The sequence below is a fragment of the Numenius arquata genome, chromosome 5 (genome assembly GCF_964106895.1).
Source record: "Numenius arquata chromosome 5, bNumArq3.hap1.1, whole genome shotgun sequence".
Taxonomy (NCBI): Eukaryota; Metazoa; Chordata; class Aves; order Charadriiformes; family Scolopacidae; genus Numenius; species Numenius arquata.
This window is the reverse complement of record NC_133580.1, coordinates 35,216,083-35,228,283: the sequence shown is the minus strand read 5'-3', so window position 1 is coordinate 35,228,283 and position 12,201 is coordinate 35,216,083. Positions and strand designations below refer to the sequence as shown.

The 12,201-nt window shown below is 44.2% G+C and overlaps 1 protein-coding gene across 2 annotated transcripts in view; it reads left to right on the top strand.

Moving 5' to 3' along the window:
* GRID2 (glutamate ionotropic receptor delta type subunit 2) overlaps positions 1 to 12,201 on the top strand; it is a 764,624-nt gene that overhangs the window by 13,452 nt on the left and 738,971 nt on the right. The gene's annotated exons all lie outside the window — the stretch shown is intronic.

Below are 12,201 nucleotides of genomic sequence, written 5' to 3'. Positions count from 1 at the left end.
ATCTGTTAGAAAATGTTTTCTGTGACAGTATTAAGGCTGCTTTATTCATGTTAATGAACAGCTAAATCTTGCACAATACCTGAAGAGAGGAGCAAGAAGAGAAATCTAGTAATGACAGACTACATGTTGATCACCTAGCTTAGGAAGGATTTTGGAGACCCATATTAAAAGGTATATTTTTATAAAAATTCCAGTGGAGAAGAAAAGGGAAAATGTGGCCAAGTAGAAGCATTTTTGGTGCCTTTCTCTCCCCTCTCCTAAAAAGGATTCACTGAGTTTTATTTATTCATAGTCTTGCATGGACTATATCTAATGCTCTTAACTAGCTCTGCAGAAAAGTAGATCATATCTCTCATATGCCTTTAGCTTGCAATAATTTTCATCAATATTTATTGCTGAGGTACAGGTAATGTGTGTGTGTGTCCACATATACCTGTTGGTGCAATGGCTATGTGGTCCATGTAGCTAAGACATACTAAGACTAACTTTCCTGGATGATATACCAGTTCTACCTTTTTAATTCTTTTTTATTATTTTTCCATGCTGGAAGTACAACTGAAACTGATTGCTTGTTTGAAGACTCAGATCTCTTTCACCTGTTATTTTAGGTGTAAAGATCTTCACCTCTTCCAAACTGCCTCTCAGGAGCCCATACTGCTTTCCCTGTTTTTCATGTAGATGAGCTGATCACCCATACAGTTACTTGCTTGAGACTAGTCACTGTAGAGTCAGGGTAAATGAAAGATTTCTTGGCTGTCTATTGCTCAATCCAAGCAACTATGTTGTCTTGTACTATCACTGAGAGGTATTTTGGTTTATCTGATGTGAGAGAGGGAGTACAGAGAGACACCTTCTATTGTGTTAGCAAATGTCTGTCTGAGGCATGGGGAACAGAGACTGTTTGTGCTGTGAGAATAAAGTCTTAAGGGTATTCTTGTCATGTTCTTGCTTTTTGCTTAGACAGGTTTTTGTTTCATTTCATATCTGGTGTATACAGAGAAGTAAGAACAGATGGATTTTCCAGACGTTTACAGTGAATAATAGGCTGATGAAATAGAATTGGCCCATCCACAGATGCCAGTCAGTAAACCTGCCCCTTCGAGGCATAATCTCCATTTATCACGACTGGGTGCTGAGTAATCTGTAGCAGGTCTACCGAATAGTGACCCTGCGTTAAAACTAAGTCAGACATGTTCCCACATCATTTTTCCTGCTTGTCTCCTCATACTTAAATGTTTATCTTCCCTCTTAAAAACTGTTTTAGTACTGCCACATTCAAAGCATATATGAGCAGGAACTGAACTTTATTTCAAGGCCACTTGTGATAGGGTTAGGGAGGGCAATTTCCATCTCATGAATCCCTTATTTTTTGGAAGGACTCACAGCTGTATCTAGCAGCTATCTTCTTACTGATCCCTCTCATTCCCAGCATTTTGACAAGGAATGGGATGGATTTCACCAGGAGCAAGGGAAGGAAGTGCTTGTTCTAGTAGCACCAAAGAGTAAGGGGCAAGGGAAGGGAGGAGGTGATTTTTCATGGAGTTCTTACCTCCATGATGGAGTATAAAAATGGTGAAATGAACATGTGCCCTGTACAGATTATCTGTTTCTTCCTTTAGAATCATTGGGTCTAAACATTTTTTTAGATTCTACAGAAAGATGATTTGTGAGATTTTAAAACAAATTTTTAGAAGTGCTCAGAAACATAGTCCTTACAGTGAATCCTCCTCAATACCTACCTCTATTTATAGATAAGCAAGTGTCTTTTCAAAAGTATGATTGCCAAAAGGTAAAGCAGCCTGCCTGAAAGTGTTGGGAGCATAAATGACACGAAACTGAGAGCGAGTTAGCCCAGGAATATCCTGATACATTTTGCTGAGGAGCCACTCATGGTAGGTAAGCCAGCTCATAGCTTTGTATCAGAATGCATGTAACACAGGGCAGGTGTAATGTTGCCCTCCTCTCATACCTTTTCACCAAATAAACTAGGACAAGCTCCTGGCCACCCCTGACCACCCCACTTTGTGTATACTGCTGCCTAACTTTCTCATTCTCGTTGAGCTTCTTTTATCTCATCCCATCATAGGTTTGCCCTTATCCTCCTACCACAGAAGCCACTTTCAGGGAAGAGTTAAGGCTTTGCTTGCATGGCAGCAGTTTCTTGCACTCATGAAACACCAAGGGGTGAAGCCAAGCAATTGGAGAGTTTTCTGTCACTTGTCTGGTGCTTATCATGAGCCGTTTTCATCTCTCTCGCTGTGTCCTGGGCCAGTCCCTCCAGACTGAATTTGATACCTGCAATGACATTTGTCATCACAGTACCTATGTTGCATACCATACCCTTGGTTTATGGAGATCCAGACATTTAAGATAATGTGACTATGTGTTTGTGGATTGGCATGTATGTATATTTATGTTGGGATCTGGCATAATGGTAGGAAGGAAATTGAGAAGTTTCTGGGGCAACAGCTTTTCAGGCAAGAGCTGTCATTGAAATTTGTAGCTAAACGGCAAGAGCAGTGTACCTTGTGTTCCCTGGTGCTATTCATCTAATAGCATTGCTTAGTATACATGTTGTGGTAATAGAACCTGAGATCATGGACCTGTTTTATGTGCTGTGTGTGTACATAGTAAAAAGCAGTTTGTGGTGAAGTTTCTGTAATCGTGTTGTCTTGTTTCTTGTCAGCTTCATTTACTTGGTCTCACGCCCCAGGACAATGCTCTTGTATTCATGTTTCCAGAAAGGCAAGGGAAAGCTTCAATAATAGTTTTAGCCTGAAACTATTTGGGAAATGTTTCTGCTTCTATTACCTCTTATTTTTCCCCATCTGTGCTGACAGATTCTATTTATTAGCACAACATAATTTTTGGAGCCAAAATACTTATTAAAATCCTCTTTAAATTGCTTATTTATCAATCTGTTCCTTGTAAAATAGGATTTTTAGGTTCTTTCTGGTGTCATTTCCATAGTATACTACAATGCCTTTAAATGGCACTGGTTTGGGTCCTAGGGCTAACTTGCCTGGGCACAGTACCAAACTCACTTTTCCTTGGTCTTCTCCTCAGTATACAGCCTGTATTCAACTGCTTTTATATGCAATCAACTGTGAAGAGCAGATAGATAAGTTCTATTTTTTCTAACCAATAATCATAAATTGTGCAGCCAAGAAGTTTATGCAGTGGCACAACAAAGGGTTTTGCATGCATTTGTTTTTATCTCATGCAAAACAGTATTTTTGCCTTCAGCTGCTGACCACTGAGGCTAGTGACTGAATACAGCCTTGAAATGTTCTCAGTCTTTAGGTTTTTCCTATTCTGTGAAGATCTGAAAGAACTTGTCGTTGTCTCATCTTGCCTGTTGAGTAACCCAGACCATAGTCTGCATTGGAACATGTTGCTGGATTCAGATGGAACTTTAGGCCTGTATTATTTCTGTTCTGGGTAATAGCTCCAGGATAAAGACTGGCCACGCTTCTTTCTCTCGTTTCTAACTGGAATATGACGAAAGGCTAACAGGATTTTCAAACTAGTCACTGACTGCTGCTTTTTCCAGCAGGGTATGCAGTTCATAGCTCACATTATTTTCATAATCCCTGAGGGCTCTGGTTGTGTGGCCACTAACACAGTCTGATAGACATGAATGTGTGTGGACAGTATCTTTTTTAGGAGATATAATGGGGGGGGCAAAGAAAAGATTTCCCATATCACACGTTAGAAAAAGCTGCGAGAGCCATTTAAAAGGAAACAAAACGGGCTATATCTCTCTTCTTACATATCATTATTTTAGAGTAAACATCATGTCCTCTGTTGTATAACATTTGGAGAAATAACATGTCTACCATTAGGCCTGAAATCTGTTCTCTGCCTTTTCAGACTCTGTCTTGCATGACTTCTGAAGTCAGCATGAATCATTGCATTGGCTTTATTGGACTTTGGATCACATCTTCTGCGTTTATGTGATTCCTTCTTGTCCTTTTATCCTTCCTTTCTCTCTCCCCTCAACTACTTCCTTGCCTTTTTTAATTCAAAGTCATTAGTAGCTGCCAATACTCATAAGCAGCCTTTCAGTAATGCATGTGGAGTATTCATGCGTGTGTGTTTGAATTGAGGAAAACTGATTAGGGAAATCTTCACATTTCCAGTTTTAAACATAGGTGGAAATCCCACTGATGCATTATTCCTATTATTGTTATAGTCTTTTGGTTTGCTGTAAGTATTTTTGTCTCAAGAGGCAAAAACCTTATTCAGAAGGTAACTAAGTTTCAATGGGCTTGATGCCTTTCTGAAGCATCGATCGCCATCAACTACTAAAGACAGGAAAAGATGGACCATTGGCCTACACTGGTGTCTGTCCAGGGCAGCCCTTGTATATATCCTACTCCATGCTTTGTTCTTATTTCCACTAATGGAGAGGAGACAAAAAATGGTTTTATAGTTAAGATTAGAATTTGTGAAAGGTGGCTTCAATTTTGGACTCTTTTCTGACCTTGAGGAAGACATACAATGATTGAAGCATATGAGCTGTCAAAATGAAACCATCAAGGCTCCTTATGAGCTAGTGTTGCACCATGTTCAGCTGTCGTCTTCACTTGTTGAACCTCTGTTTTCCATGTGGATAGTTATACCCCCTTACTGAACGCTTTTTCTCTTGTCTGCTGTGTTGCACTGATCAGGTAGAGTTCTGTCTCACGCTGCACTGTATCTGCATGGCCAATCACAGTGATACCATTTCAGCTGAGAGCTTTGAAGTTTACTGTACAACTGTTAGTTGTGAAAATGCATTTTTTGCCTCAGTGACTAGAACAAGTTATTCTGCTTCAGGAATGCAAAATTTGGATACAAGCAATGAGCTTACTCTATGATATGCTTCCAAGATGATTGTTTGTGAGTGATGGAGCTGGACTGTTTGCTCAGTTATACTGGAGGGTGGGAAGTGCTGATGTGGATTGCTACTGTTATGGGCACAGATTGGGGCTTTAGGTGCAAGTTTCAAATATATATGTGTATTTATGAAAGCAGTCAAGCTCTAGCTTGTGTAAAAGTAGCTGTGACAGTGTTTCAAATGGAACTGTAAATGCATCTCCACAGGTATAGGAAACTACCTGTTTATTTTTTACATATTCTTATCTGCCTTTCTGGATAAACTTGTGTTATCTGAAGGAATTCCAAAAGGAATTTTGTATTTGCTGCAATATTTTCAGTTAAAGTCCAGAATATCCAGTTTGAAAACCTAAAACTGAAAATTGTAAATGATTTCCTGAATTACCAGAGGGTTATTTGTTGGTTTATTTGGATCTGACTTACAGTACTCCAGCATTGTAAGTCCATCAAACAGCTAGCTAATTAAAACCCTGTCATATATTCTACGATGCAAAGCAAGTGTTAGTGCAGAGAAGTGTACATATGTTCTTGAACTTCTGGTTATATTTCAGGTGGACTTTATAAGCTTCTTTTATTTCACACCTTTCTTCTTACCAAGGTGCTGTCTTTAAATGCAAAAGTATTTTTGAGAACTGCATTCCCATTGGAAATATTAAGAGAAGATGATGTAACAGTTAAAAGGAATAGCTTGCTACAAATATCATGTGTTTTTGAAGGGAGGGCACCACTAAATTGGTGTGTACCCTGCAAAATGTATACAACATGTAAAATAATATCAGTGATCAGTTGACTTTTGTCAAGTGATAAAAATCATCTGTAGGGTCAATGCTTATGTTAATTTTTCAGATTTTTTTTTTTTTTGGGGGGGGGGAAGGGAAAGCAGTTCAAAGTTGGCATAGGTATCATAAAAAGAAGTGAGCCATGTCGTCTGAGCAGAGAAGACGACATTATGTATTCTTCCACTGAACAGGGTGCATCCAAGAAGAGTGTTTTCTCTGTACATCCTTGCTTGTGTGCTGTCACTTGATCATCTTCACCTTTTCTGTGATTCAGATAACATCCATTGTTATGTTCTGAAAGATGTCCTCATTTTTGCCTGGAATTTCTGTAATTTGGGATTCATCCTCCTCATCTGGCTATCTTAGTGTGCATGTGTCAGTATCTCCAGTTGTGTCTCTTAAGGGCAGCAAACTCCCCTTAACTTTCTTTCCCTGTTCCATCTGTGCTTGCCTTGTACAGGTGTACAAGTTATAAAGCATATTATATATACATTCCCATATTTGTTACCTCATGGGGATGTCTGTACACTGAAGTCCATGGGTTTGCAGCATTGTATATTTAAAATATTTGAAGGGATTAAGTTTGAATAAGCTTTCAAAACTTCATGTACTTCATGGTTTATTGCAAAGTAGCTCACAGTCTTCATCTGGGAGTCTCATTAAAATAATGAATATTTTTATGATATTTCATCCCAGGCCAAGCAGTGTAAAAGTAGGATTTTTTAAAGTTACCCAACAATTGTAAGTCTTAAATGTTAAGCTTGAATTCACATTTTAGGAAGATTTGGATTGTTTATTATGCTGGCTGGATTAGTCAAATCCTATTTAAAATACTCATAGGAAGAAATGTTAGTACTGACTGTAGGACTTGAACTTTAGGAATATCTTCTGAGCAAACAAGGTCAGATTAGTAGCGCACTCTAGAAGTAAGAATAACGCTGTGGTTAAAGAACTTGACTTGTACTCGGGAGATTCCTTTTTTTGTTTTTTATTGACATCTTTGCATTGACATCTTTAACATTTTTGCGACAGAGACCGGCTCCAGGGCAGGTAAGACTGCGTTGGGGGAGGGATCTGTAGCTGAAAAGGCCGACCGACGAAAAGCTCTCTTGAGGGCTTTTTGGACGCAGGGCAAAGCCTCCTCCTCGTGGTCGAGGCTGACAGGCGTGGGCGGGCTGCTGACTGGCCTGGGCGGAGCCAGCACCTCCCGCGGCTCGTCACACCCGATAAGAAGCCCCGGGGAGGGCTGAGGCTAGCCTCGGCCCACTGACCAGTAAGCAGTGCTCGGGGGCGTGTCCTGGTCAGTGCCTCTCGTGGCTGGGACTCGGACAACAGCGTCCTGAACCTCTGCCTTTGTACAAGGTAAGTTCAGTTTCTTTCAGTAGTCACACGACTGGTACTGAGCCTCCCGCTGTCTCTTGATAACAGACCAGAAGCTATGGTTAGAACTAGGTCACAGGCCGTTGTTAAGAAAGCCGTGGGCACTCAGACAGAGGCCCCGCATAAACATGTGGGTGTCCAGGCCTCTGGCTGCAGGGAGTGTCGGGGCCTGGCCCTTGCCATGGAGGGTAGTGGAGACAACACCTGTGTGAGATGCGAACAAGTGAATGATCTCCTCAGCCTGGTGATTGAGCTGAAGGAGGAAGTGGGAAGGTTGAGGACCATCAGGGAGTGTGAGAAGGAGATAGACTGGTGGGCCCACTCCCTGAGTGTAAGGGAACATGTTGGGGCCCCACATACACCAGAGGACCCCCTCCCCGCTTCTCACACGGCGGTAGAAGGGGATCTCGGAGAGGAGGGGGAATGGAAGCAGGTCCCCGCTGGGCGAAGCAGGCAAATCTCCCTGCCCCTCCCACCTCCCCAGCTACCCCTCCAGAACCGATACGGAATCTTGGAGGAGGAGCTGGCTGATGGAGAGGAGGATGGAACATCTCGGCTGGAAACACCAGAAAAACCAAGGGTCCTGCCTCAGAGTCGGAAGTGGAACCCTCGACGGCCTCCCCCACACTCCCAGATACGCTTGTTTGGTGATCTGGATTTTGGGGATGAGGCGGATGATACTGGAGATGATGAACTCCCCAGTGAGGCTCCCTGGATGAGTCACCAACCCCCGTGCCTCAAGACTTCAATGACTAAGAAAAAAAGAAGGGTCATTGTAATCGGTGACTCCCTTTTGCATGGTACAGAGGGCCCAATCTGTAGGCCGGACCCGTCCCGCAGGGAAGTAACTTGCCTCCCTGGGGACAGGACTAGGGATATACTAAATAAAACTCGCACCCTGGTTCAGCCCTCGGACTATTACCCACTTCTGATATTTCAGGTGGGCCATGATGAGATAAATACTAGAAGCCTCAAGGCAATGAGGAAGGATTTCAGAAGTCTGGGGCAACTAGTCAAGGGATCAGGAGCACAGGTTGTGTTCTCTTCTATCCCACTAGTCACAGGGCAGGATGAAAGGATAAATAGGAAAAAACAACGGTTCAACTTATGGCTGAAAGGCTGGAGTAAAAGCCAGGACTTTGGATTCTTTGAGCATAGGCAGACTTATAGGTCACCAGGCGTGGTTGCGGCAGGTGGGGAAAGCCTAAGCCAAAGGGGAATAAGGATATTGGGACAGGAGTTAGCATGGCTCATTAAGAGGGCTTTAAACTAGATTTGAAGGGGGACGGGGTTGGAACCAGGGTCACTGAAGTGGTACCCAGGAGTAAACTAGAATCAAAAGGGGAAGGGGAGGATACCAGGCCCATTGGTAACGAGCCTGAGGGGAAAGAACCATGGATGGGGGTGAAATCGGGTGCCCGGCTTAAGTGCATCTACACTAATGCACGTAGCATGGGCAACAAACAGGATGAGCTGGAAGCCATTGTGCAGCAGGACATCTATGATGTAATCGCCATCACAGAAACATGGTGGGATGATGGTCATAGCTGGAATGCTGTGATGGATGGCTATAAGCTCTTCAGGAGGGATAGGCAAGGAAGGAGAGGTGGGGGTGTGGCTCTGTACGTTAGGGAGTGTTTTGATTGTATGGAAATTGATTGCAGCAATGATAGAGTTGAGTGTTTATGGGTAAAGATGAAGGGCAAGGCTAGCAAGGGAGATCTGGTGCTGGGAGTCTGCTATAGACCACCCAACCAGGATGAGGAGGTAGACGAGGCATTCTATAAGCAGCTGGCTGAAGTGTCTCGATCGCCAGCCCTTGTTCTGGTTGGGGACTTCAACCTACCGGACATCTGCTGGGAATACAACACAGCAGAGAGCAGGCAGGCTAGGAGGTTCCTTGAGTGTATGGAAGATAACTTCCTGACACAACTGGTAGGTGAGCCAACCAGGGGAGGTGCCTCTCTAGACCTGCTGCTCACAAATAGAGAGGGACTAGTGGGAGATGTGGTGGTCGGAGGCCGTCTTGGGCTTAGTGACCATGAAATGGTCAAGTTTTCAATTATTAGAGAGGTAAGAAAGGGGGCTAGCAAAACCTCAACCTTGGACTTCCGGCGGGCGGACTTCAGCCTTTTCAGATCACTGGTTGGAAAAGTCCCATGGGGGGAATCCCTGAAGGGCAAAGGTGTTCAGGAAGGCTGGGTGTTTTTCAAGGAGGAAGTCTTAAAAGCCCAGGCGCGGGCCATCCCTACGCGCTGTAAAGCGAGCCGTCGGGGGAAAAGGCCGGCCTGGCTGAGCAAAGAGATAGGGTCACAGCTTAGAGAAAAAAGGAGAATTTATGACCTTTGGAAAAAGGGGCAGGCCACGCAGGAAGATTACAAAGGTATAGCAAAGTTATGTAGGGAAAAGATTAGGGAGGCCAAAGCCCAACTAGAACTCAACCTGGCTTTGGATGTTAAAAACAATAAAAAGAATTTCTATAAATATATCAATAGCAAGAAGAGATCTCGGGAGAACCTCCATCCTCTACTGGATAAGGGAGGTAACATAGTAACCAAAGATGAGGAGAAGGCTGAAGTCCTAAATGCCTTCTTTGCCTCTGTCTTTAGTAGTAGGATAGGGGGTTCCCTAAATATCCAGACCCCTGAACTAGCAGGCAGGGGCGGGGAGCAGAGTGAAGCCCCTGCAATTCAAAGGGAGGTGGTGAGGGACCTGCTCCAACACCTAGATGCAAACAAGTCTATGGGACCAGATGAGATCCACCCGAGGGTACTGAGGGAACTGGCAGAAGTGCTTGCGGAGCCACTCTCCATCATTTACCAGCAGTCCTGGCAAACTGGGGAGGTCCCGGCCGACTGGCGTCTGGCAAATGTGATGCCCATCCACAAGAAGGGACGGAAGGATGATCCAGAGAACTACAGGCCTGTCAGTCTGACCTCGGTGCCTGGGAAGATCATGGAGCAGATCATCCTGGGTGCCATCATGCAACGCATGAGGGACACCCATGCGATCTGGCCCAGCCAGCACGGGTTCACGAGGGGCAGGTCCTGCTTGACAAACCTGATCTCCTTCTATGACAAAGTGACCCGCTTGCTGGATGAAGGAAAGGCAGTGGACGTTGTTTATCTGGACTTCAGCAAAGCCTTTGATACAGTCTCCCACAGTATCCTCCTGGAGAAACTGGCTGCCCATGGCTTGGATGGGAATACCCTCTGCTGGGTTAAAAACTGGCTGGAGGGCCGGGCCCAGAGAGTGGTGGTGAATGGAGTTAAATCCAGCTGGCGTCCAGTCACGAGTGGTGTCCCGCAGGGCTCGGTACTGGGGCCAATTCTCTTCAACATCTTTATCAATGATCTGGACGAGGGGATCGAGTGCACCCTCAGTAAGTTCGCAGACGACACCAAGCTGGGTGGCAGTGTTGATCTGCTGGAGGGTAGAGAGGCTCTGCAGAGAGATCTCGACAGGCTGGATCGATGGGCCGAGACCAACGGGATGAGGTTTAACAAGGCCAAGTGCCAGGTCCTGCACTTCGGTCACAACAACCCCAGGCAGCGCTATAGGCTGGGGGCAGAGTGGCTGGAGAGCTGCCTGGCAGAAAAGGACCTGGGGGTGTTGGTCGACTGTCGGCTGAACATGAGCCGGCAGTGTGCCCAGGTGGCTAAGAAGGCCAACAGCATCCTGGCCTGTATCAAGAACAGTGTGGCAAGTAGGGACCGAGAGGTGATCGTCCCCCTGTACTCTGCACTGGTGAGACCCCACCTCGAGTACTGTGTCCAGTTTTGGGCCCCCTACCACAAGAGGGACATTGAGGTGCTGGAGCGGGTCCAGAGAAGGGCAACGAAGCTGGTGAGGGGTCTGGAGCACAAGTCTTACGAGGAGAGGCTGAGGGAGCTGGGGTTGTTCAGTCTGGGGAAGAGGAGACTGAGGGGAGACCTTATTGTTCTGTACAAGTACCTGAAAGGAGGCTGTAGAGAGACGGGGGTCGGTCTCTTCTCCCAAGTCACAGATGATAGGACAAGGGGTAATGGCTTCAAGTTGCGCCAGGGGAAGTTCAGGTTGGATATTAGGAAACATTTCTTTACTGAAAGGGTTATCAGGCATTGGAATGGGCTGCCCAGGGAGGTGGTGGAGTCACCATCCCTGGAGGTATTTAAGAAACGTGTAGACATGGTTCTTCAGGGCATGCTCTAGTGTCCAAGATTACTGGTTTGTGGTGGGGTGCTGTGTGGGTGGGTGATGGTTTTTGGTTTGGTTGTTGTTGTTGTGTGTTCAGGTGGTGGGTGGTGGTTTTGTTTGTGGTGTGTTTTTTTTTTTTTTTTTTTTTTTTTACTGTTGGTTGGACTCGATGATCTCTGAGGTCCCTTCCAACCACTACGATTCTGATTCTGATTCTGATCTCCACAAATTCTTACGTGACATTGGACAAGTCACTCGTTTTATTGTGTGAATAACAGTGAGTAGCACTGGGTCTGTCACTATCTTTGTAATATTATGTGGCAATTATTAGCAATTATAAGGGAACATGGAAAAGTTGAGGCATCCTGAACAGATAAGCAGTATCTGGAGCTTCAAAACAAACAAACTGAAGCCCATGCCTTGAGCTTTTCCATGTCAGTTTGAGGCATACTCAGAATGTTCTGTTCCCTCTGAATGATATGATCTGTATATGTAACTAACGTAGTATTGCCAGATCTTGACAAGGTGATGACAGCATATATAAAAAACGTTTTAGTGTGGCAGTGGGAATACTTCGTAGACTGTTCATACACATATTTACTTACATAGTCGCATGCAACTGCATACTTTTACTATCTTGTTCCCCCAACAATATTCAGAGAGACAATTTACTTGCACCATTACTGAAAATTGAATATTGCTTCTATTTCACAACTGATTGAAAATAATTACTTGAAGAATTTGCCCTTTTCTGATAGAAGGTTTGTTACAGAACCATGGCTAACCCACATACTAATATCAAAAGTGAGGGGAGTTATATGTAAAGAAAAAAATCTCATATCTTACTTTTTTCTTTTTATTAAAGACAAAGAAATTACACTGGTGGGCATTGGTTATTTTTATAGCTTAATGACTCAACCCAGACTGAGACTTGAGAACTTTGGCTATATGGTTATCTGCCATTCAGATTGGTAATGTTAAGACT